We start from the raw sequence: 24,625 nt of genomic DNA, 5'->3' as shown, positions 1-24,625 counted from the left end.
GGCTGGCTCTTATCATTATAATTTAATTCCTCCATCATATAAAATGTTTCATTATCCGCTATTATCATCAATAATGCTTGCATTAACTATCCGCTTCATGGGACCAAAAAATAAAAGTAAAGAAGCTTCTATACTCCATGACTAGATAATGTTTTTAGAAGTTAAATAAATGTTGACTACATTTGTTCCAGCCACACATGATGAATATGATTTCTCTCCATCTTCTCCAAAGCTAAGAAGCTAGGTTCTGTGTTTTATTTGTATGTTTATTTGTATTTTTATATTTATCTTTCTTGCCAAACAGATCTTAGAACAGCAAATAGTCAATTGGTATTTTGGGAAAGTGTTCATTGAAAGTGTCATGGTGCTGTTTTTGCTGTATTTCTGTACAAACATTGTATGTAAGGATGAGAATATATGTGGCTTTCCAAATTCAAAAGCCACTTATGGGGTTGCGGCTACTGTGGTCAGAGTTTTGGGATCTAGGTGAGTAGATAGACACCTAAAAGTCATTAATTCTGTATTTTTTCTCTGGTGGCAGGGCTGTACACATGTTTATGGTAGGGATGACATGGCTACATTTATTAAGATACAGAAAGCTTTTATTTTCCTGGCCTTCTACAGCAAAACCACAATGATACCTTAGCGGGAGACAGCCCCTGGCCCTCACCTCAGCTGCTCCTGTATTCACCACAGCCTTAGGGACACTCTCGATTCTTTCCGTTCATTAGGAAAAAGGTATAATTGTTCTTGTTTACTTATCTTCTGAAAAACATTAAAGAGTTTTTTTTTTTTTTTTTTTTTTTTAACAAGAAAACCCCAAAAACTAGCCTACAAACCACCTCAAAAACATTATGAAGCCTTTGGTAAAAACAGGTTAAACCAGGACTGTATTTGGTCCTTAGGCTGATACCTCGTCATAGAAAAAGTAACATTTTAGTATTTTGATGTTGGTGTATAATGAAGGGTGAAAGGAGAAAAGGAAAGAGCCACCAAATTTAGGCAAAAGTAACAGAAAAACAGTTCAGACAGTAATTGTCTGGAGGTTCTTTTACCTTTCAACTTTCAGGGACTTTGAAACTTCAAATGAACCAAAAGTAATTTTGTATTCCATTGCCCCTTAGTTTCTAAGGTTGAACGCCTCTAAATCTTAACAAGTCACTGACCACGTTCAACTTTGTCAGCTGGTTTCTAAAATGAACTTATATGTATGTACATAAGTACATATCTATGTATTTTTGCCAGCTCTGCATACATGAAGATAAATCCCTATCAACCTCATAATTGGTGAAGATTATAAAATAGAGAACAGCCAAGATCAATTATTGACAAGTATGGCAAATGAAAAAGAATAACATGCATATGTAGGTTAGAGATAATTTCTATGACATAATTAAAACTAATAAAATAGAATTGGGAAATTAAGGATACTGCCAAGAAAAATAGTGAGAAATGTAGCAGTAGGATAAATGTGATGATAGTAACGGAATTGGGTAATAATTAAGACACACTAATTAGTCCCTGCAAATCAAGAACTCATGATCAATTGGATGCAGACTAGATTATGTTGACCTTTGCTTAGCAAGAGATATTGTTAGCTAATAGTATTTATAAATTTTGTAGGTGAATATCATGCTCGTATTGACTGGAAATAAAGTGTTTCAAGCACACTTATGCATTTAGTAGCATCTTGTGAAATAAAAATCATTTGATGATGTTAATTGTAACATTTGTTTAAAAATAAAATCTACTAAGAAACCTGAGTAGATGTTTGTTAAAATGAGAACTGTGCATTCAGATTTAGATTTTACTGCATCGAGCACTCATTTAGTTTCTAGGGAAAGATTGGCTGTTCATTTAAAAATTACTTTTGATAACTCTATAGAAAAGGCACTTGTTAATAATCTAAATGTTGTGAAGTTTAGATGGAAAGCCATCTGAAAAGTGAGTGTTATCATACATTTAAGATCTTGTACTTATAATGCTATTATAATCTTTTGCAATGCTTAATATTTTATAATTAATTAATTTACTTTTTATTACATTGTAAATTTTTTCCTGAGTTAAAACAATTCATCTTCTTTTTGGAAAAATTGGAAGATAGAAAAGTTAGAGGATAGAAAAGTTTAAAATCACTTTTTATTCCATCACTGTGAAAGTTTTAGTGTTCTTACCCTCTTCTTTGTATACGTGTGTATTTAATTTAGAACAGTATTTAATTAAAACAATCTTAACAATATTGTTTTAAATTAAAAAATGCAGAAGTTTCTTACATTTTCTTGTCTTAATAAATAAAATTTATTAAGGAGAGAAATTAAAGATATAACGGCCTGCATAAATAGACCATCTGTAACTCTTAGGTGGGATTGTAGCACTGTAGCCAAGTCAAGGTGTCTATCCTGAAACTAGTCATCACAAACTTGACCACATAAATAAAGGTCCAATAAGATTGAAGAGTGAGATTATTTTGTGCATCAACTAGTCCTCCAGTTTATTGTTGCAGTTTATTTTTTCACACCTGGACATTGTTAACAGGATATTTCTTCTTCCTTCTTTGTGTGGTATCCTAGCATTTGTATCTTTGACTCTGATCATAGGAGCCTCTTCAGATTATAAGAGTGGGTTGCAGTGGAGCTAAGAAAAAACAAGCATAGAGTTTGATTTTACAAAGCAACAAAAGTCTTGTCAATAGGTGTAGTATGTATGAGCATAGTAATTAATGCTCATGTTTTTGACCCATCACTGTTTTCTACCTGTCTTGTTTTTGGCTTACAGTATTGCCTATAAAAAGGAAGCTTCCGATCATTCTATGAGAGTGTACTTTGTCATAACTAAAGACAAAAATGTGTCCAGTGAGTTTCTGATTACTCTCTGTGTATACAGACATTTAATAAACACATTGTATGTCTATTAAATTATCTATAAACATTTAACAGACATTTCAGAAAGAAAGTCAAGAATATTTCCGTAAAATGTGACAAGACTGGCTATACTGAACTAATAAATAAACCTTGAAATAGAAAGTTAACAAATATGAGGCTTACTACAAGGAAGGTTTGTTTCTCATTCCCACAAAGTCTGAAGCAGTTCAGGTGATACTTTATTCCGACCTGGAACTCAGGGGTGCAGGCTGCTTCTTTCTGTGGCTCTATGATCTTAACTCACGGTCTTCAGGCTTGCCACTAAAGAAGAGAAAAAGGAGGCACACTAGCTTTGATTTTAGCTGTGCATTCATTCTCATCTCTTAGTCCATGTGCCAAACGAGTCACACACCTTTCACCTACCCAAGGGAGACTGGAAAATTTCGTGGGATGTATGAGTTAGGATTCAACCACAGAAGCAGAACCAGCAGGAGATGTGTATATTAAGAGATTTATTACAAGAAATGGGGTTACACAGTTGTGGGAGCTGGATAGGCAAGGCTGAAATCCACAAAGCAGACCACCAGGAAGGGGAGATTACAAGTAGGCTGAAACTCAGGGGTACTTTGGGCATTTGCAACATAGCCTACAGCTACTATCAACAGGACTTTTTTTTTTTTCTTTCTCTCAGGGAAATCTCAGCTTTGTTTTTCATCAGGTCTACCCAAATTAGCCAAGATAATCTTCCTTAGGTAAAGTTAAATGATGATGGACTTTTAATTATATCCACAAACTCTCTTCACAGCAACACCTAGCATAATGTTTGATTGAACGCTAACCCAAGTTCAAAATGACACATCACAAAACCATGATCAGGGAGCATATGAAATAATAAGTCAGTTCTAATAACCCCTGCCAGAATATGAGATGATTATACTAGGTCTCACAAGGTATCATTTATTTACAGCTACAACAACAGGAAAAAAGGCGTGAAAGGACTGATGGGATCAATGGCCCTGTGAGTTTGTGTGCAACAAAGAAGAGAACCATCATTTAATTATATAATATGTGCATTTCATCATCTAGGCTGAATTAATAATTAAAGCTATTTAATCTAGAAAAATTGTATCCAATTTTCAGAAACCTTCCAAGAACCAACAAACACCTCATCATACCAACTTTTCCATGCAGAGTTTGTTTTGCTATTTTGTTAAATTGTGATACTAACTAAATTTCTGTGCATGATCTTGTCTTTTTTTAAATTCTACCTATTTTGCTATGCTATTCATCTCCTCAGCATCTCATGCTTATTGTTAAATTCCTATTAGTCAGTGCAAACTAACCTATTTCTTTTTTCTTACAGCTGTAGAATTCGGATTTTAGTTGAAGTTTAAATTCTACCTCATAATTATCTTTCTTCCTTTTCTTGTACCTCTTGGCATTGCCTTTATATTCTTCTTTTGCTTCTCATTAGCAGCCCACTGAGCTGTATCACTTTCTCACAGCAGCAAAGAGCAAGATAGCTTTAATTTAGTAACTTCTCATTGCTGCCAGCCAGTTGGTCCTCCCCATTGCCCAAGTCACAGCTGACATCACTGTTGTCAGTGTCACCTGGTAAAGGCTGATGGTGTTTCACATACCTCCCTATGCTCTGAAAGTAATATTTGCCAAGAATTGGCCAGATACTAAGGTGGATGGGACCAAGCAAATCTTCCATCTGTTGCCTGTATTTGTTCTCTGTATACTGCCTGCATATTACCTGAGGAAAACACACACACACACACACACACACACACACACACACACACACACTTCCACAGACATTAGTTCTAGTAGGGAAGGAGCCAAAAGCAGGCCCTTTCTGGCCAAGTTCTGCTAAACCTTTCTCTGTTGGAAGTTACTCTTTGCCAATCAGTCAATAAGTCAAAACTAAAAGCTGTAGGAGACAGACTAAGTGATGCAGAATTAATGAACTTCTTTGTGCCAAGGTACAAAAATAATATTTGGGCAGTAAACATTTTAGTTTTAAGGTCAAAGTTATTCCACCTTGGGACTACTATTAGATTAGCAAGTAATTTGTCAGTCACAGACAGCTGTTTTAGGTAGTCCTAAAGTGAAGTGATTATACTCATTAAACCAAAGTATATACTTTTCCTTTATTACCTATTGGGTCAAGATCTTACCTTATTATAACACACCTGAATATAGATTTTCATTGCAGAATATAATTAGTGCATGGTCTATTGAGTAAGCAATATGAATTTTTAAAATTGTCTAAACACCTCTTTACATGCCAACTCTGGTGATAATTACCAAATGTCTATATCTAGAAAAACAGGCAATTCAGAAATATCAATTTGTGCTATTATTTATGATACACATGTGCTAGTTTTCCCTAAATATAGACATTTGGTAATTATCACTGAGGCTATTTGTTATATTTCTGAAGTAGATCCCAATGAAATAGAAATATAATTTATTTGGTAAAAATGTAAATGCTGAAAAATTCTCATTATCTTTCTGCAGAGTACAGTTCTTAGTTTCCTATTCATATTTCATGTAATAATTTTGGATTAGCCATCTGGTTTGTTGAGGGTTGAAAATCTGTTTAACACCAACGCAGAATTTTTGTTAAAAAATAAAACAAGTCATACAGAAATCACAAATGTTTTCAGGTATTTCACAATGCTAATAATGAATAGGTTTTAGGATATGGCATGTAATTTGCACTTTTATCTTTAGCATTTTCTTTTCTTTTCATTTGTATAATTTAGATTCGCCTTCAGCATACTTTTTAAGACTATTTTCCAGGGACGTGTCAGTCTGAATGGTTGATATATAATAAATATTACCAAAAACCTATGTTGGGCCACCCACATTTTTCCAGTACCACTCTTTTCCTTGTCCAAGTGGTTAGCTCAGTGAATTAGATAGAATCCCCTGAGTGGATCAGATCTTCTCAATGACTCCAGCTCTATAGCCCTGAGATTGAATTACTTCCTCTCTGCCCCATATTTGCAAATGGATTTCAATGCTCTGCTACTCACCCTGGATAGAGGTGATTGGATCACACTGGAGACTAGGAAGCAGAGTTTGCATTTATTGTATAGATCCATCACTTCATCTGTGTGAAAGCCGTAAAGTATGTGCTGTATAAAAAGTTGAAGAATAGACACTATCCAACTTCAAGACTTACTACAAAGCTACATTAATCAAAATAGTGTGATATTGGCGAAAGAACAGACAAATAGATTAATGGAACAGAAGAGCCTAGAAATAGGCCACAGAAATATAGTCAACTGATCTTTGACAAAGGAGCAAGGGCAATACAATAGAGAAAAGAGTCTTTCAATAAAGTTCTGGGATAACTGGACATCCACATGCAAAAAAAAAAAAAAAATACATCTAGATATAGCTCTTACACTCTTCTCTAAAATTAACTCAAAATGGATCGCAGACATAAGTGTATAATGCAAAACTATAAAATTCCTAGAAGCTAACGTAGGAGAAAATCTAGATGATCTTGGGTTTGACAATGACTTTTTAGATACAATGCTAAAGGCATGATCCATGAAAGAAACAATTGGTAAGTTGGACTATATTAAAATTAAAGTTTTCTGCTGTGTTAAAGACACTGTCAAGAGAATAAAAAGACAAGCCAAAGACTGGGAGACGATATTTGCGGAAGACATATCTGATAAATAGCTATTATCCAAAATATACAAAGAAAAAAAAATCTCTTAAAACTCAGCAATAAAAGAAAACCAACAATAGACCAAAGGCCTCAACAGATACCTCACTAAAAAAGACATAGAGATGGCAAATAAGCATATAAAAAGATGCTTCACATTATATATGTCATCTGGGAAATGCAAATTAAAATGAGATACCACAACATATCTATCGGAATGGACAAAATCCCATGATCAGAACACTGACAGCATCAAATACTGAGGTGAGGATATGGAATAACAGGAACTCTCATTCATTGCTGGTGGGAACACAAAGCAGTGCAGCCACTTTGGAAGACAGTTTGGCAGCTTTATAAACAACTAAACATATCCTTATCATATGATCCAGCAATTGCACGCCTTGATTTTTACCCAAAGGAGTTAAAAACAGATTTCCACACAAAAGCTTGCACATGGATGTTTATATCAACTTCATTCATAAGTGCCCAAACTTGGAAGCAACCAAGATGTCCTTCAGTAAGTGAATGGGTAAATAGGCTGTGATATATCTAGATAATGGAATATTTTTCAATGCTAAGAAGAAATGCACTGCTAAGTCATGGAAAGACGTGAAAGCAACCTTAATATATATCACTATGTGAAAGAAGCCAATCAGAAAAGGCCACACTGTATGATTCGAACTGTATGAGATTCTAGAAAAGGCAAAACTATGGAAACAGTAAAAAGACCAGCGGTTGCTAAGAGTTAGTGGGGTGAAAGGGATGAGTAGCTAGAGCATGGAGGATTTTTAGGGCAGTGAAAATATTCAATATGATATTGTAATGAGTAGATACATGTAACTACACATTCTTCTAAACCCATAGAACATATAACACCAAGTAAGAACCCTAATACAAACTCTGAACTTTGAGTGATAATGATGTATCTATTGCAACAAATGTACCACTCTTGTGGGTGATGTGAATAATAAGCGAGGCTATACCTGTGTGGGGGTAGGGGAAATATGGGATATCTCTGTACCTCCTCTCCCTGTTGCTATAAATTTAAAACTTCTAAAAAATTATGTCTTAAAAATAGAGTGGGTATGCAGTGTTATTCTTGTATTTGATAAAGCATGTTCTTACCAGCAATTCCTTTTCTACTGATGGAAAGAAACAGGTACCTATGGATGTGAGTGTCTGTGACTCTATCTGAAATCATTGACCCACATACTCTTGTATCTTGCTGAATTATTTTTGTCATCATTCATTGCACCTGACTACAAAATTAGTCTGGATAGAACATCTGGATAAAGCATTCCAGTTATCCAAGTCTGAAGCAGAGTAGATGTGGGTATTCAACTCTAAAGGCCAAACTTTGGCTCATCTGAATATGAGGTTAAAAAAGTTATTTTGGGGGGAAATACCAGGCCCACTCAACACAGATGTAGAATTCTGTGAAGTACTCATTTAAATGCCACCTGTAGGAAATGCATCTTTGAAGGGAAAAACTCAGTGGAATTGAAGAGACTGTGTCTGGGCTCCTGTTTTTGTTGAGACTTGGTCCAAAGCTGAGTAAGATAACCATGAGAAACAGGTCGGCTTTTCATAAGGGTTTGAAACATGCCTGGTTTCCTTTTGATACGGAGAAGAATAGTCAGTTTTGTTCCATGATCTGTCATTTAATCATCTAACCTCTGACAAGGCTGAGGGCAGGGAGGCAGGGAGTTGCTTCTTCACATGCATAAGCATAAGTTTTCTTTCTTCTCTTTTATTTTTGAGATGGACCCACTCTGTGACCCAGGCTGGAGTGCAGTGGTCTGTCTCAGCTCTGCAACTTCCACCTCCCAGGTTCAAGCAATTCTCCTGCCTCAGCCTCCTGAGTAGCTGGGACTAGAGGTGTGTGCCACCATGCTCAACATCTATCTATCTAATCTATCTATCTATCTATCTATCTATCTATCTATCTATCTATCTATCTATCTATCGAGAGATGGGGTTTCACCATTTTGTTCAGGTTGGTCTTGAACTACTGACCTCAAGAGATCTACCTGCCTCAGCCTTTCAAAGTGCTGAGATTACAGGCATGAGCCACCGTGCCAGGCCCCCATACATAAGTTTTCTAAGGGTGTTTTGAGAAAATGTAGGCATAGGTACTTACTCCATTCAAAAAGAGATTCAGAATACAGACTTACATACTTCTCAACCTTTGAATATTTTTTCTCTATTTCCTCCTTAAACTTTTTAATTGAGAGAGGAGTGAAGAATTATCCATATATTACATATAGGACAACTCTTACAGTGTTCTCAGTAATGGGTCATTTTTGTCTTGATGATGTTAATTTGGCTAAGGTGGAAAGTAAAGAAGGTATATAAATGAATCAAAAGGCAAATAAATGGATAGATGTAAAGATTAAGCATTCCTACCCAGAGTTACATACAGGTAGTGAGGTGTTGCAGACAACACTGACTGTTTGATGACAACACTGAGCGATTAGCACTAAATTAGTCTCTTGCTGCAGGTAAAGACACATCGAGACCTCGGGCACGTCAGAAAGCACAGAGTCATTGTAGCAATAAAATATGATGGGACAGTCATGGTCATATCAGAGAGGAATATTCTAATCAAATATATATAGAATGTTCATATTCTACTCCTTTTCACAGGAAAAAATGATTCTTGTCTCCATTGCCTTTATTGGGGATAATTCCTCTCACTGATTGATTAGGAATATGAAGATAAAAGATACAATCCTTCAGATCATATCTGAAGGATATGATCAGAGCTTATAATCTCAGGAAGTGGGTAAATACATTTGACAGTGGATCTGAAATGGTTTCTGCCCTTCATTCTTAACTATTTCTTTCAAGGAATTTGGTGTACTTAATACAAGTTTCTGCATTTTCTTCTGGGAGATGATGATATTCTCTTCCCTAAGTGGTGAAGGAACTACAGTAGAAGGGAATGGAATGGCTGGGTGAAAAGCAGTAGTACCAACACTCTCAGACAGGATAATTGTGGTTTGGAGCAGTGTAATGGAATTTTCATGGGCCCAGTATTTTCTGAATATTAATTTCAAGGCTGAGCTAAAGGGTTAGGGCTTAAATAAAGTGATTCTGTTATTCTGTCATGTGAATGCTTACTTGGTTCTTATCAGTGTTCTACCTTCTTTTTTGCTATTCTTAAAATAGTGCAGTGTTTGCACACAGTATAGACTGTACGTACTGGTTTATATTGATGGAAATGGCAGCTAAGGGTATTACTGGTTCAGAAAGTTTGAACCAGTCTATTGTTAAGTCTAAGGTGCTTAATTTTCTGTAACTTCTCCATTTGGACTCTGTTTCATTTTTCTTGTCTGTAATGTCTACATTGGATTGTTTCTCCAGAGGCAGGAGTATCGAGATTGAGACCCTAAGCAATGTAGACTTCCCTGTAATTTCTTTCAGGTTAAGTACAAGCAGTCAGCTGTCCAAAGTCTAATAGGGAAACATCCTTAGAAGCATGCCAAAATATATTTTTAAAACTTATTCTATTTATAATCTCTAATCCTTCGTCTCAAGGCTGTTAGACACTGCCCTTTTATTTGAAAGCTGTTCTTTTGAGTACTGATTTTAGAACCAAAGTCTCAAAGCTTCATAGAAGGCATTCTTTTTCCTAGCTGTAAGCTTTAGAGTTAGTTTTAATAGTACGTCAATTGTAAAGCTGCACTAGCTATTGCAGGCTATGGCTAATTCAAAACTAAATCAGATTGGAAATACCATTTGGTGTGATTATATCATTAAACCACAATTGTCTACCTTCATGCACTCTTGGGCTTAGTATTGATGTTGACAATAATACAAATCATAATATCTTTTTCACAAGAAATGCAAAGCTCTTTAAAATGGTCTCATTATAGCATCCCTGTGAAGCAACTCAGAAAATACCTTTATCTGTGTTTCCCCAGTTGGAGACACTGATTATCACTGAATCAAAACATGAAGCAAGTTTCCAGAAGTTAGAGTTTTAGCTCCAGAATGAGTGTTCACTTCACTTAAAGCAACTAAAGTGAAACCAGATAAAAACACAATTTTATAATCTTATTATTCTAATATTATGACTATTTTTATGTTACTGATAGGTTCCTTTTCTAAAAAGAAATACTATCTATTTGAGTGTTAAAACTAAAACTTAAATGGTATTCTTGAAGCAATAGCAAAGCCTAACTTAACCTTGAATAGTACTGATGCAATGTTTTAATCAGATATAAATGTTCTTTAACTTTTTCCTACTTGTCTCTGCTTTAGAGATACAGTTCTACCTCCTTGTGACTGAAATGGTCAATTCTTAGAGCTGCTCAGGCCAAGTTAAATACGTGATAAAGAACACTCTAAGGAGAGAAGTGGCCATATTCAGACCAAATTATCAGAATGCATTTTATCCTCCATTGCATCTTTAAATTGAGTGCCATTAATACCTAGATTAGTAACCTCAAGAAGTGGGCTGCACTAAATGGGAATTCTGCTCCCAAGGTACTTCATGATTATGTTGTGAGATATTTGCAGAGAGGTTTATTTTGGGCTGGGTGAAATTAGCATCTTTGTTTACAAGAATACCATCTCACTGATCAAGTTAAAGTACATGCCTAATAACCAGCATTTCTTAGACTTTTATGTTGCCCTTAATTAGACTCTTCAAAGTTAATTAGGGGAACAAATGGTACTTTTTGTTCTTTAAAGTCCCCTTTAACAGCTTTCTCACACATAAAATGTTCCCCCATTTATAGGTAGTTTGGCTTCTGCTTTAAACCTACTGGTTAACTGCTCATTGGTTAACTCCTCCTTCATTCACAGAGTGAAAACCACACTATTTTTGGGGTGCCTCTGATCCCCCTCTTTTCTTTCTTCCAATTTTCAACCATTAATATGGTTCATTTTTAGGTACAAAATTATTCATTAATTTTTGTTGTTGTTGTTCTTGTTTGGGAACAGCATTTTGCTCAAGGCTTAGAAACTGGCAAAACTCAATTTGTGAAACACTAGCACATGCAGGGAGACTAGGAAAGATTTTGCCTTAGAAATTGCACAGAAAAACTGAGTTTCCACACCCCTGCTCCTGGACTTGGGGTGGGGGTGGTGGTGGCGGTGGTGGTGTGGGATGTAACACTGTTTTCATTTGAATTAAAATAAAAATGATTGGCCTCATTTTGATACCTATTCTACTTTTGAATATTTTTCTTTATTTTTGTTCAAAAAAGGGCTTATTGCATACAGGAAGCTGGCTCTCAAAGTAATAAGCTAATCCGTGGATGTGAGATTTTTCAGCCATGCTGTCTGTCTGCTTTGTGCCACTAATGGTAATATAAGACTATTAGAAGTGAACCGAGTAAATGAGAAATAGTCTTTGCATTAGAGCAGGAGTCTGTCACTCTTCTGGCAACCCTGCCGAGAGCTACACATCAAAGCCACCACACTGTGCTAATAGTGTCACTTATCCCACAGCCTTTACACTGTCCCATATGCAGTTACTATGCAGGGGGTGTGCACATGAGGGTGAGAGGGGAGTTGACAACGTGCTAGAAGAAACCGTAGGAGATAAACTGAATGTGATTTATCACCTCTAATCCTTGCAATGGAAAACATTTAGGAAGAGCAAATAATTGAGGTCTTTCAGAAATATGCTTTTATTGGAAAAAAAAATCCTTGAACTAATTGGAAACCTAAAAATGAAAGATTAAAATATTTTTTTAAAAAGTCATGAGAAAATCTTTAATGTATTTAAATGATTGGAAGACAGAAATTATGCTTTAAAGCAATCTCCTTAAAACTACTTAGTTTTGATTATATGCCTGAAAGAATGCTTTAAAAAAAACCCCTTTCATTATTGTTTTCGTATATGGCAATCACAATCACAGATATCTACATAACTCAAGTTGCTGAAACAAAAATATTTCCATTAAACTGGAAGCAATCAGTGATGATATATCTATATTCTACTTATTACCATCTTCCTTACTGGGCTAATACTATTTTTGCTGTATTTGATTTTTTTAGTCATTGTTGTTTGTATATTTAGTAATCACTGACTGGCACCAGATTGACAGGTTGGAAGGGTGAGAACCATGCAGATAGCGTAGAGAAGTCAGGTATAGCTCTTCCAGCCACAGAAGGCAAAGTGGACCTCTTGTGCCCTTAGCTCTGCAAAAGCGGCTGATACCTGCTCCAGAATCTCTCTACAAGGTCTTGGCTAAATACAATGGCCTTATTTCTAGGTCATTCAATTCCATTGTTTTCCTAGGAATTGAGCTGGCTACAAATGCTTCTGGAGTCTTTAAAACTGTCCAAGGTGTCTGGGAAAAATGCGAAGGAGAAATTCAAATGGCTGAGTTGAAGCATACCATTATGTTTCAAACATGCGGAGAGTTAGTGTAAAAGATTTTTCAATAATATTTCTGTGACCCAGGAGAATAAAAAATAAGTATTTCAGAAAAGAAAATCACCAATGAATAGAAAAAGATGATTGCAAAGAAATGGACAAACCGCTTTCATTCCTTCAAATTACCCCAACACCTCTTTAGCAGAGTTTTGGGAATAATACCAGTTTTCCTCTCGTTTGGAGGTCAAATCTGACAATTGCAACTCATTGGAATGGAATTTTTAAGCAACAAAGGAAGAAATCATAGCAGGGGTGTCCTAAAGTTTCCACATTTTAAATCTGGGGGAGTTTTTGAGTCCATGTTTTGTTTCCTGTTTAATCTTATAATGTTAACATGTAGAATGATTCTATTTGCAGACTATGAAGTACATTTGCAGACTATGAAGTACATTTGCAGACTATGAAGTACATTTGCAGACTATGAAGTACATTTGCAGACTATGAAGTACATTTGCAGACTATGAAGTACATCTATGTACTTCACAAAGATGCATCAAGTGAAGATCTCTTAACAAAGACAAGGAAAGAGAAGTTTTAAACAGCAGAAAAAGGAAAAATTTAAAAACTTTTGGGGACTTTCAGTCTACACAGGGAAACCTGTGGTCTGACACTGTGCTTCCATATGGGAAAATGTACAAATGAAGTGAATTTTGTCAACTACAGAAAACCTGTTCCTCTCGTCATAGTCTCATCTCAGTTAACAGCATCATAGCCTACCAGAGCTTGAACCATCATCATACCTTCCTTTGTCCTAACCTTCTCTTCCTTACCCAGTCTACATCCAAGTCCTACTGATTCCTTCTCTTAAGTATCTCTTAATTTTACGTCTCAGTCCTCACTGCCACTGCTTTGTTTTTGGGGTAACTGTACATTTGAAACCTTATTCTTCTTCATGCTCCTCATCCAGTCTCGTAAGTTATAGAACATGCATGTGTCTGCTCTTAGTGCTTGATGGCAGAGGGCTTCTGCTTCATGATTTTTTTCTGGGAGCAACTACCTATTTGTTAGTCTCCTCAGTGCTAGTTCATACTGTCAGCTGTCCTCTCTGAAATTACAAGGCTGGTGCTAGAGTGTACCGTGATACTATTGCATCATCTCTAATGGCTTCTGGGAGAGCAACATTCATCATGATCAGTGCTTCCCCAATCTTTTCCTCTACAAACCTTGCCACCTTCATCTCTTCTCATCTCCCACATGCCCCCTACGCTTCAGTGACGAGGAGCTTCTCACTATTCTCTGAATATGCCACTCTTTCAAACTCTGTTTTCCCAGATGCTGTTACTTTTCCTGGAGTGCCCTTCCCTCCTTTCTCTGCACAGTAAACTCCCACTTATGCTGTAAGACCCAGCTCAAATGCCATCTTTTCTCTGAAAACTCTCCCACTCCTGTGAAGAAAAGCTATACTCTCCTATTCAGAGATCCACTGGCCTTTTGTGGACACCCGTATTTGATAGCTGTAGTTAGTGCCATCCCCAGACCCGGCTGGGAAGGGCCTTGATTGAAAGGTCTCTGGCCCTTCTCTAGCTGGAGAGAGGATCTTGGGGTCCAAGGGGTGTGCTACCCAAAGTCCTAGCCTCTCTTTTTTTAAATCATGCTCTGAATACCTGGGATTATAAAACTCTCTCCCCAAACAGTAACAGTCCCCTTGGAGATACTGCCTGGAATCCTTTTCCTGGGTCTTTGCTTCTGAGAGTTGTCCATGTATTTGGTGCAAGCACCACTAGGTCTGAAGGATGAAGGGAATGTGTATTGTGGATGGAGATTAAACTTGTTGCCTAGGGTGTCCTCACGCATGTGTCCAAGGGCTTTCATGGTAAAAGGCAGAAGTGGGGATGGAGTAGTGAAAGAATTAAGGAGCACTACAGGCCTGGGCCTGGAGGGCAGTTTCTTTGATGATATTGTTTTCCAACCTTGATCACTAAAGAATCTAGGAATTCTAAACTTGAACCTGGTAGGTCATATTGTTAAGAAGGTATATTTGTCAAGGCAGCAAAATAAAACATATTTTACTCAACTGTTTGTTAGCTTAATTCATAACTTTTAAATATTTAGGCATCTGGTATGTGGGCCTTTATTCATATTCATTCTCAGGTCTAGCATATATTAGGAATGGGCCTGCTTGTAGCATAATTATTTCTTCACATCCTTATCTCTCTCACTGGCCTGAGAATTCTGGGAGGGCTGGGACAGCTTTTTTGTCTTTCTTAATCTTTTTATCCAATAGTTAACCATGTTGCTTGGCAAAGACTAATCTTTTAAAATATATTTGTTGACACAAAGAATTATATTCATAATATTTAGTTTACAAAAGCAAGAATGTGTATGACACACTTCAAAGAACAATGTCGAGACTGGTTAAAGGGAAAAAACTCTGTGATAACTTCATACGATGATGAGGAGTTCAGCTGTTCCGTATACACTATCTTACTTAATCCTCAGAACAACACACTGAAGAATGTACTATTACCCCTATTTTATGGATAAGAGAATAAAAATTCAGTAAATTTCAATAACTTGCACAAGTCCACAAAATATGTAATTACCAGAGCCAAAATTTGAACCCAGGTGTAAAGCCTATGCTCTTTTGATCAGAGTTGCAGCAAAAAAGATTATTAGCATGAATTTGCCTTGGAAATTGTCACCCATCAAGACTTGAGACTTTGGTGCCATTGAGACAAATATTGAGCCCACATTGATGCAATATTATTCTTTCAGAAAACAATAATTTGCATGTGTTCTATATACAGAACACCAGGTAAGGCACTATGAAGAACTATAAAAGAAATATATATACATACATACATAGATGTACACTTATGCATATATATATGTGTGTGTGTGTGTCCATTTCTCAATTGTTTGACTATTAATTGGAACCTTTAACTAAGAGTTCTATTTTTATAAGAAAAAGGAAGATAATGATAAAACCAAATTGTAACCACGTAGTTTTTAGAGCATATTCTGGTATTGAAAATCAGTCAACTCAACTTCTTATCCCTACTACACATATATAGTTTCACTACTGAATGAGAATAATTTCATATGCTCTATGATAATGTTGGGTACCATGATATTCTTAATCATCAAAATCTGAATCATGTTGACTAAAACTTATAGGGGTAGGAAAATATATTCATAAATGTATTTGAGGAAAAGTGTTATAAGAAAATGAAGTTTTATTTTTCCTTCAATCTTACCCTAATTGGGGTCTTTATTTCTTTTCTAGCTTTGAAATGTCTAAAAGTAAACCATTTCTCTCAAATCTATTGACAAAATTTCTTAAAAGTCATTATTACAATTCTCATTGCACAGAGCCGCACACACATCATGAGATGATGGTATAAGAATATATTTTTCAATAGCTTTGATCCCTATGTGTGGCTACTGACATTTATAATAATTTACTATTAATATATCTTTTCTCAAAAATGTATTTTGCAATTTTATACTTCTAAGACTGATTATTCATATATGCACCTATAACTTGGGGAATGACAGGAGCAAATTTTCAGTGTTCACAGCACATCTTCTCCTTGGGCAGAATAGTAAGCTATTTATATCTTGGGATATCCAATATCACAATTAGATTCACTCACTCTTTGAACTTCTCTCCTTGTTTACCCTCACCATTTCAACTCCTGCACCCCACACTGAATGTTATCTGAAATTCCACTTCTGGAATGTAATTTATCTAGCTTGGGTCCTATTAAAATGGAAATATAACCAAGAGTGAAAAGAATGAGTGAATAAGAAAATGAATGAAAAGATAAAATTGCTATTGAGTGAGATTTTTTTCCTGACAATTTTCCTTGATGGTGAGGACAAAGGCCTAAGGTCCAATATGATCGAAGAGATTAAGAGGGAGAAAATTCTAGGAAACATGGATCCACAGAAAGAGTAGTTTAAGAATTATTTAAGAAACACCTGGCCAATTATTCACTTTTTCAAAAACCTTGACTTGAATGACCATTTCTATTTCATCTGTGGTTATAGATTGAACATTACTTCTGGCAAACACAAGCCATTTATTATAGGAGGAAATAGTGGTCTCTGGACAAAGAAACTTTCAAGTGTCAACCCCTTAGTTTAGGATACTTACCCTGCTCTGCTAAACCAAGTATCTCCATGTCTAATTGTTATCCTTCATTCACTGGAGAATACAAAGTCCTTTGATGTTGATTGGGTCCAGGAGAAAAAATGTTGAAAGAAAAAAAGACAAAATTGAGAAGCCCTTGTAGCACCACCTTCTTGAATTTTCTTCTCAATTTCCTCTTGCTCCTTTTTCCCCATGTTTATTTTATTTTATTTTATTTTTTTATTTTACTTTAACTTCTGGGATACATGTTCATGTTTCTTTTAATATGGGTTTTTAAGGGAGTTTTTCTCTCTCTCAAGGAATACAAATAAAAATACACAGTGTTTGGTCCTAAATTCATTTAATAGATAAATTTTCTCATTCAATGGCTCATTGAACAATGTGACAATGAATATGTTGTAGCTCAGGCCACTATGACAAAATGTTATCGACAGAGTGGCTTAAACAACAGACATTTATTTCTCATAGTTCTGGAGGCTGGAAAGTCCAAGATGGAGGTGTTGGCAGATTTGATTCTGAGTGAGGGCTCTCTTTTTGCTTGCATACAGATGCCTTCTCATTGTATCCTCACATGGCGAAAAGAGAAATCTCTGATGTCTCTTCCATTTCTTATAAGGGCATTAATACTATCATGGGGGTCCATGCTCATGACCTCATCTAAACCTAATTACCTTCAAAAAGGTCCGTTTCCTAATACTGCTTTTGCTATTATTAATAGGACTTCTTTCTCAAGTGTTGAACCACATAGACTTCTGCTTTTCTAGTTCTACTCCCATAATTCATTGGGTACTGTGCTACAGATACTGTTTTTAGTTCACCTTCCAAGCTCTCTTTATTTCTTGTTTGTAAAATCTCTCCCCATTTTTCTCTTACTTTCCTACTTACTCTTACATTAAATCTGTTTTCTGTAAGGAACAATTATCAGTCTTAACCAGCATTCTGTTTAATACAGTGTCACGAAGGAAAAATCAATTACTGATATAGATTTATTATCTAAGAATCTATTTTCAATCTTTTTTGAATCCTGTTAAAGTTCAATGACAGCATTTTAAAACTTAACTAGGTCTTAAAAATCATCAATCAATTAAATGTATGCTCATCATACAGATGACACTAAGATCCGGAGAAGTGAAATAACTTTCCAGTGGTCATATACCAGAACTAGAACACAGTTCTCCACAGCAGTATTCTTTGTCTAGTCATTATTGCAGTGTTTTATTTCTCCAAATTTTTTTTTCTCCTTCCAAATTTGGCTGTTACTTCCATTGGGAAGCATTGAATTAAGTCTGAGGTTTAGGCACAATTCTGCCTGGGTAGATCAGGTTGGACTACACTAGTGATGAAAATTAGCACATGTGTGTGTGTTGGGCTTAAAACAAGTGAAGACTAATGGAAATCATCCAGTACACCTAAAAGCAATTTAACATTCCCTTCTCTTTGCTTTGGTTTGAAAGTAATCTATATATGTGGGGAGTTCTGAGTGAATCTAAAAAAGGCAGGTGCTTACATTCTCTGAAGCTACAATTAAAAACAATCTTGTTTCTCATGGGCTTGGGGTATAAGATACACATACCATACACACATTTCTATTTGGGTATAAAAATTGTAAGTGTGTGTGTGTCTGCGTGTGTGTGTATTTAAGGTGTTATGGACTATGTTTGAATCAACTTGACTCAAACCATATGGGATTTAGTAGAAATTAAAGGTGGAAGAGATATGTAGCTCATGCAAATTCACTTAAAAATTAAATTTGGATGGGTCAATTATCTAAATAAGAATCAACTACATTGTTTAGGTGTACATTTCAGTCCCATCTCCCTCTTACCCTGAAACCAAAATTAGAACCTCGTTTTTGAATTAAGACTCTGAAAAGATTAGCGTTTTGTAATGATTGGGGTAGAAACTTTGAAGCAGAGATCTAAAAGGCATGTGTTTCAGAATTAAATGCTCAGGAAATTTCCATATAGTAATTATTCAGAACCTGATAGATTTGGTGGCTATTGCAGAATGCTCAAGCATACAGATAACTCTCTAACGGTAAGAGATGAATATAAAAGATATTCAATTTTTAAATATTTTTCTCGCATTTATCTTCGAGCTCATTCTCTCCCATCTCCCTCTTGCTCACTGCACTCCAGATAAATTGACCTTTTTACTGCAGCATGTGCTGTTCCCTTGCCTGGAATGCTATTCCTCCAGAAGGTCACGTGGCTTATAGTCTCACATTAAGCACCTGCTCAGGAAGCACACACTCAGAAAAGCTTTTGTTGACCATAGTCTCAAAAGTAGCATCCCAGCACTCTTAATTCCTTCTCCCTGCCTTATGTATTTTCATAGTATTTATCACTAACAATTTTTAATGTTTGTTTGGTCATTTGTTTTGTCTGTTGTTCCAGTAGACCGTAAGTTTCATGAGAATGGGGACTTTGTTTTGTTCCCTTCTTATCCCTGGGACCCAGAAAAGTGGCTGTTCTAAGAGCTAAAAAAGAAAACTCATTTTTAAATACAGGAATTATTTCCTGAGTGAATATTATCCATTTCCCCTTCATAGGGCACCTGCCACATGTGGGGGACACGTGCCTCTAAAGGAGTCCTGGTTAGAAGCTGCAATATCTTTCTTTTTCTAAAACTTCTTTTTCTTTCAAAGAAGTTGAATCTAAAGAATTTTGTAACTTTGGATTCAGTTTTTTACTATCAAATTAAAGCTAAAAATGCTGCCAGGAAGGAGGGAAAGCCAGATTGGAGGGGGAGGAGGCGAGAGGTAGAAGAAGGGGAAGCAGAGAGTTGGGGGAGGAGATGGCTGAAAGATCCAGGAAACCTGAGGAGAGGCAACAAAAACCAATTAAAGTTAATGAACTACAGCTAAGCTTTTTATTTTAGTTTTTCCCCCCTCACAGTATACCAGCCTTAACTTGGAATTATTTTTCTTGGAGAGACACTTTCAAAAAAGTAGACTATTTCCTCCCTACCCCCATGCTCAGAAAAATAATATAACACTTTAATCAACAAAAGCATGAGGGTATGTTTTGTGCAGCTATCTAGTGGATTTGTCACTTGGCCTTCAGCCTTGGTTCTACCACCTACTAAATTTTGGCAAAATCCCAGAATGTCACAAATCCTGTTCTCCTCTATCTTCACATAAGCTGAAAGTCGGCCCTACTGAGTAGTTATCTGGAGGCAGGAGGCGGAGGTCCAATTGTAGTATCTAATATTAGAAATAGAGACGCCTCCAATGGTTTTTGGCAGACTGAGCCTACAAAGAGTGGCTCTGGCTCTCCTACTCAAACGTCTTAAATAGTTTATATATCTGTTTGATTAATTTGGCTGGAAACATGATTGCAGTTAATGTATTAGGTATAAAAGTTTAGAGGAAGATTCTTATGTCAATGATACCCATTTTCTAGAATAACTTATTCTATCAAGCCAGCTATATTTAAATGATGAATCCTACTGATAATAAAAACCTACCTTATATTTATTATTTTTTATTATCCACAGAACCCCCCTCCCAAATTTGAATATGAATGAAATGTACTTCACTAACATTTTCTATTCATTCAACATTTTGGCAAAGTATCACATTCAAATTTATGATTCCATTCTATAATGCAAAAGTGGTATACACTCATCTAAATTATTTCAAGATATTCTAAAATCTGAGCTTTTGACACTCAGGTTTCCCACTTGAAATATAGTTTCAAATGCTCTGCTTTCGAATAATCTCTTCCTCAACCTTTTGCCTTCACCTCAGGCTTGAAATCATAGAATTTTTGCTATGTTATTTCTCAGCTTCCCATTTAATTCCATTCATTTCTTTTTTGACTTTTAAATGATATACAATAGTTGTCTTTTCTCAAAGAGTTTAACAATTATGAAGGTAATAGTGGCCTTAACTAAATTTTTGGTTGAATGCTGGCTTCTCTTTCTATCTACCCAATCTCTTCTCTATGTTTGACAGATGCATCAGAATCTCAGGGTGCTCACTATTGCTTAAGGAAGCACATCCTTTGTTGGGAAAATCTAATGCTTAGAAAGTTGGTGAAAAACACATATACCGTAACTTCTACTCATCCATCTTGGCTCACTTGGTGATTCATTAATTCATTCATTTATACATGCACTCAATAATAATCTGTTAAAATTCTACCACATATAGAGGCTATCACAGCTCAAGGCCCTAGAGCGTCACAAAATTAGACTATTCTGGTACACACTGCCTCCTTTTCTGAGTGAGAAAGAGAAGAAAAAACTACATTTGTAAATATAAATATTCCCACTTCTACTTATCCTGACACAATATAATTTTAAATTCCATTCTGTTTCTGGTCACTCTCCTCCAGAAAAGCCTTTGTATGTCAATGTCCCACTTAAAATGTACATCCAAATATGAGTGGGCTTTTTTTCACATTTAAAGAAGAGTAAAACTGTTACCTCCCACATTTGAACACATGCTTTCTCTTAATATAAAAAATATAAAAGTGGGCTTTTTTCTTTCATGTATTTTAGTGTTGGTCATCACTTACTTTTTATATGATCTGAAAACTTTCGATTTTGAAATCAAAATAAAGTACAATTAGGTCAGAAATTCTCCATGCTGCTTTTGTATAGTGTGTGTGTGTGTGTGTGTGTGTATGTGCATTGTGTGTATATGTTTATGTGTGTGTAAGAGAAAGAGAGATTAATGCAACTCTCAATTTTGTTTTTAAGATTTTTCCATATTATAGTTCATCTTGTCAAATGATCATTCTTCCTATCTATATAGAGTGTGCTTATAACTCATGTAAATAAGATGAGCATTCCACTTACTAACAGTAAAAAATATAAACAGATAATTTACAAAATAGTGAAAGTAACGTCCAATACATATATACAGATTTAGTCCTCAATTACAATAAAAATGTAAAGTGAAAGCTTAATAAAATATAATTTTTTACTCACCAAATTGCCAAAGGTTGATTACTTTGTTTTCAAATGTTGATTCAATACTCATGGTAAGGAAGCTAAATGTATTTATTTATTACTTGTTTAGGTATAAGTATAGTCATTACAATCTTTTCAGAAGCCATTGGAAAATGTAGAGGAAGAGGTGATCATTAATAACATTCCTTGGGTCATATTCTAAGAATATAAATGAGAAATAGAATTAATAATTTATGCAAAAAACAGTTTAGTACTATTTATGACAATGAAATTTCAAAGTAGTTTGACATCCAACAACAAGAAAATGGATAAATGAGTCATACATACCACCAATGAAACATTGCAGTTATTTACTGCCATTTAAAAATATTTAATACCATGAAAGACCCTTTCATTATAATCTTAAGAGAAGACAATAAAATATTGAATTATATTTAAACTGTAACTTTCATGAATTCAAGGGTATTTGCCTGTTTTATTTACAGCTGACTGTCCCCTGTACCTAGAATATTGCCAGGCTCTAGCAGGCATGCCGTGCATATATGCATAAGAAGTAATGGATGGATATGCAGAATGTTTTCACTTAAAAATACACACAGACACACACACACACACACACACACACACACAACATAAGAAGAAATATCATGAAAATATCAGCAAAGTCCATCTCAGTGTTGGCCATTATAACAGATTTTACTTTTTATATCTTCAGCAATTTCCAATTTTTTTATATTTTATAACTGGAGAAAATTTACTGAACCAATAGCCTCGTTCACTTCAACGAATAATTCTGACTTGTGGACATATTTTTTTATTTTTGTGCTTCTGTAGTTAAATTCTGAAGGCATCCCTGATAAATTTGGCATATTTGCCTTTCAATTGTATACTTTCTGAGTAGGATAGAATCCTTTACAGTACTAGATCTTTCCCTACAGTTTGAACAAGCTTTAGAACAATGATTTTAAACCTACCTTCTGCCAACTGTGTTAGAATGTGGGAATCAGCCCATACCCTTCTACCTTGTTCATGATGATTTGTAAAATGTTGTTAATAGCTTTTTGATAGCAAAATACATGTGTATAGATTTCATCCTGACTTGTATGTCTAGTTAGGAAGCTTCTCAGAAAAAAAAATAATAAGAAGGTTAGTTTGGCTTAGTTTGATCTTCGTGATCCTTGCAGCAATTGTGTCTCTCTCTTTTAATTTTTATGTGCCAAATATTTGAAGATTGTAACCAGTTTCAGAATTTTGTTTGTATGATGTCAAACAACTTTCTCTTCTTTCCACTATCTACATTTTTGAAGACGAATAAAACATCTGCTTGTCTCCTGAGTAGCACCTAGGTACCTCTCCTTGATGCTGTAGTCTAAGAGAATTCACCAAGGATCCACTTACTTTCACATTTGCATTGTTCAGTAAATTGCTTTTCACAGATAACCTTAGAGACGCCTTTCAGTTTGCCTGGATGTTGTTCACTAGGTTTAAATGCTTAAATACATTTTAAATGGTAAAATGTTTTCTTACTATGCTTTTGCATTTTTAATTTTCTAATTCAATGCTTATTTTGCATTTACCTGTAGGAGGTCATTCTAAGGATTATGGAGATAAACCATGGAAAGGGGTAAGACTCCTTTGTTCTTACCTTCCTACGAAAACTGATAATAACACCATTACCTCTTGAGATTATTCTTTAACCCCTCTGCAGCTGAATTTTCTGTGCCATCTTTTACATTTCCACCATATTGGAGGGATATGTTTTCTCTTAACTTTCTATTTTGAAACAATTTCAGAATGACAGAAATGTTGACAAAAAATAGCACAAGTAATTAAACTTCATCTAGACTCCCTAAATGGTAATCCCATCCCATCCCCTTTTGTTAAACTGTTCAAGAGTAAGTATTGCCTCTTTACATCTAAATGTTTCTGTGTGTATTTCCTAAAAAATTAAGAATGTTCTTTTATACAGCCAGAGTATAATTACACAAATCAGGAAATTGGCTTTTATACAAAACTATACTCTGTTATAATTTGTGTGTGTGTGTGTGTGTGTATATATATATATAGTAAATAGTAGTACAAAAAACTTACTCAAGTATTGCCAGTTATTCTAATAATGCTTTTTAAAGAAAAATATATATTTGTTCTGGTCCAGGATCACATGTTGTATTTAGTTGTCATATATTTTGAGTCTTTTTTATTCTGAAATAATTCTTCAGTATTTCTTTCTTTTTCATGACCTTGACATGTTTGAAGAATAGAGACCAGTTATTTTGTAACATGTCCCTCAGTCTTTTTCTTTGTCTGGTATTACTTCATGATTAGATTCAGATTGTGCATTTTTAGCAGGAATACCATGAAGTGATGTGTCATTCTCAGGAGGCTCTTGATGTCCATTTGTCCCGTTAATGGTGAATTAACTTTGATCATTTGGTTAAGGTGGTATCTGCCAGTTTTCTCCCATAGTTACTAGTTCCCCTCCATAATTAATAAGTATCTTGTGGGGAGATACTTTGAGACTTCGTAAATATCTTTTTTCATCAAATATTCACCCTCTTGTTTTAGTATAATTGATCATTTGTGCTTGAGTTAAACATTACAATAATTATTTCCACGTGGTGAATTTCTACTTTCAAATTTTTTTTACATTCATTAGTTGGCAT

General features: G+C 35.2%; 1 long non-coding RNA gene across 1 annotated transcript; it reads right to left on the bottom strand.

The window, feature by feature from the left end:
* Window positions 1–783: 783 nt before the first annotated feature.
* Window positions 784–22,160, bottom strand: LOC123573998 (uncharacterized). Its single transcript, XR_006698782.3, has 4 exons — window positions 21,981–22,160; window positions 17,046–17,113; window positions 3,045–3,182; window positions 784–2,634 (listed from the first exon to the last, which is right to left on the bottom strand). It is a non-coding gene; the product is annotated as an uncharacterized lncRNA (long non-coding RNA).
* Between the last annotated feature and the right edge of the window lie 2,465 nt (window positions 22,161–24,625).

This window comes from Macaca fascicularis, chromosome 6 (genome assembly GCF_037993035.2).
Source record: "Macaca fascicularis isolate 582-1 chromosome 6, T2T-MFA8v1.1".
In the NCBI taxonomy this organism is placed as follows: domain Eukaryota; kingdom Metazoa; phylum Chordata; class Mammalia; order Primates; family Cercopithecidae; genus Macaca; species Macaca fascicularis.
The sequence above is the reverse complement of the archived record's forward strand: the minus strand, read 5'-3'. Positions and strand labels throughout refer to the sequence as shown.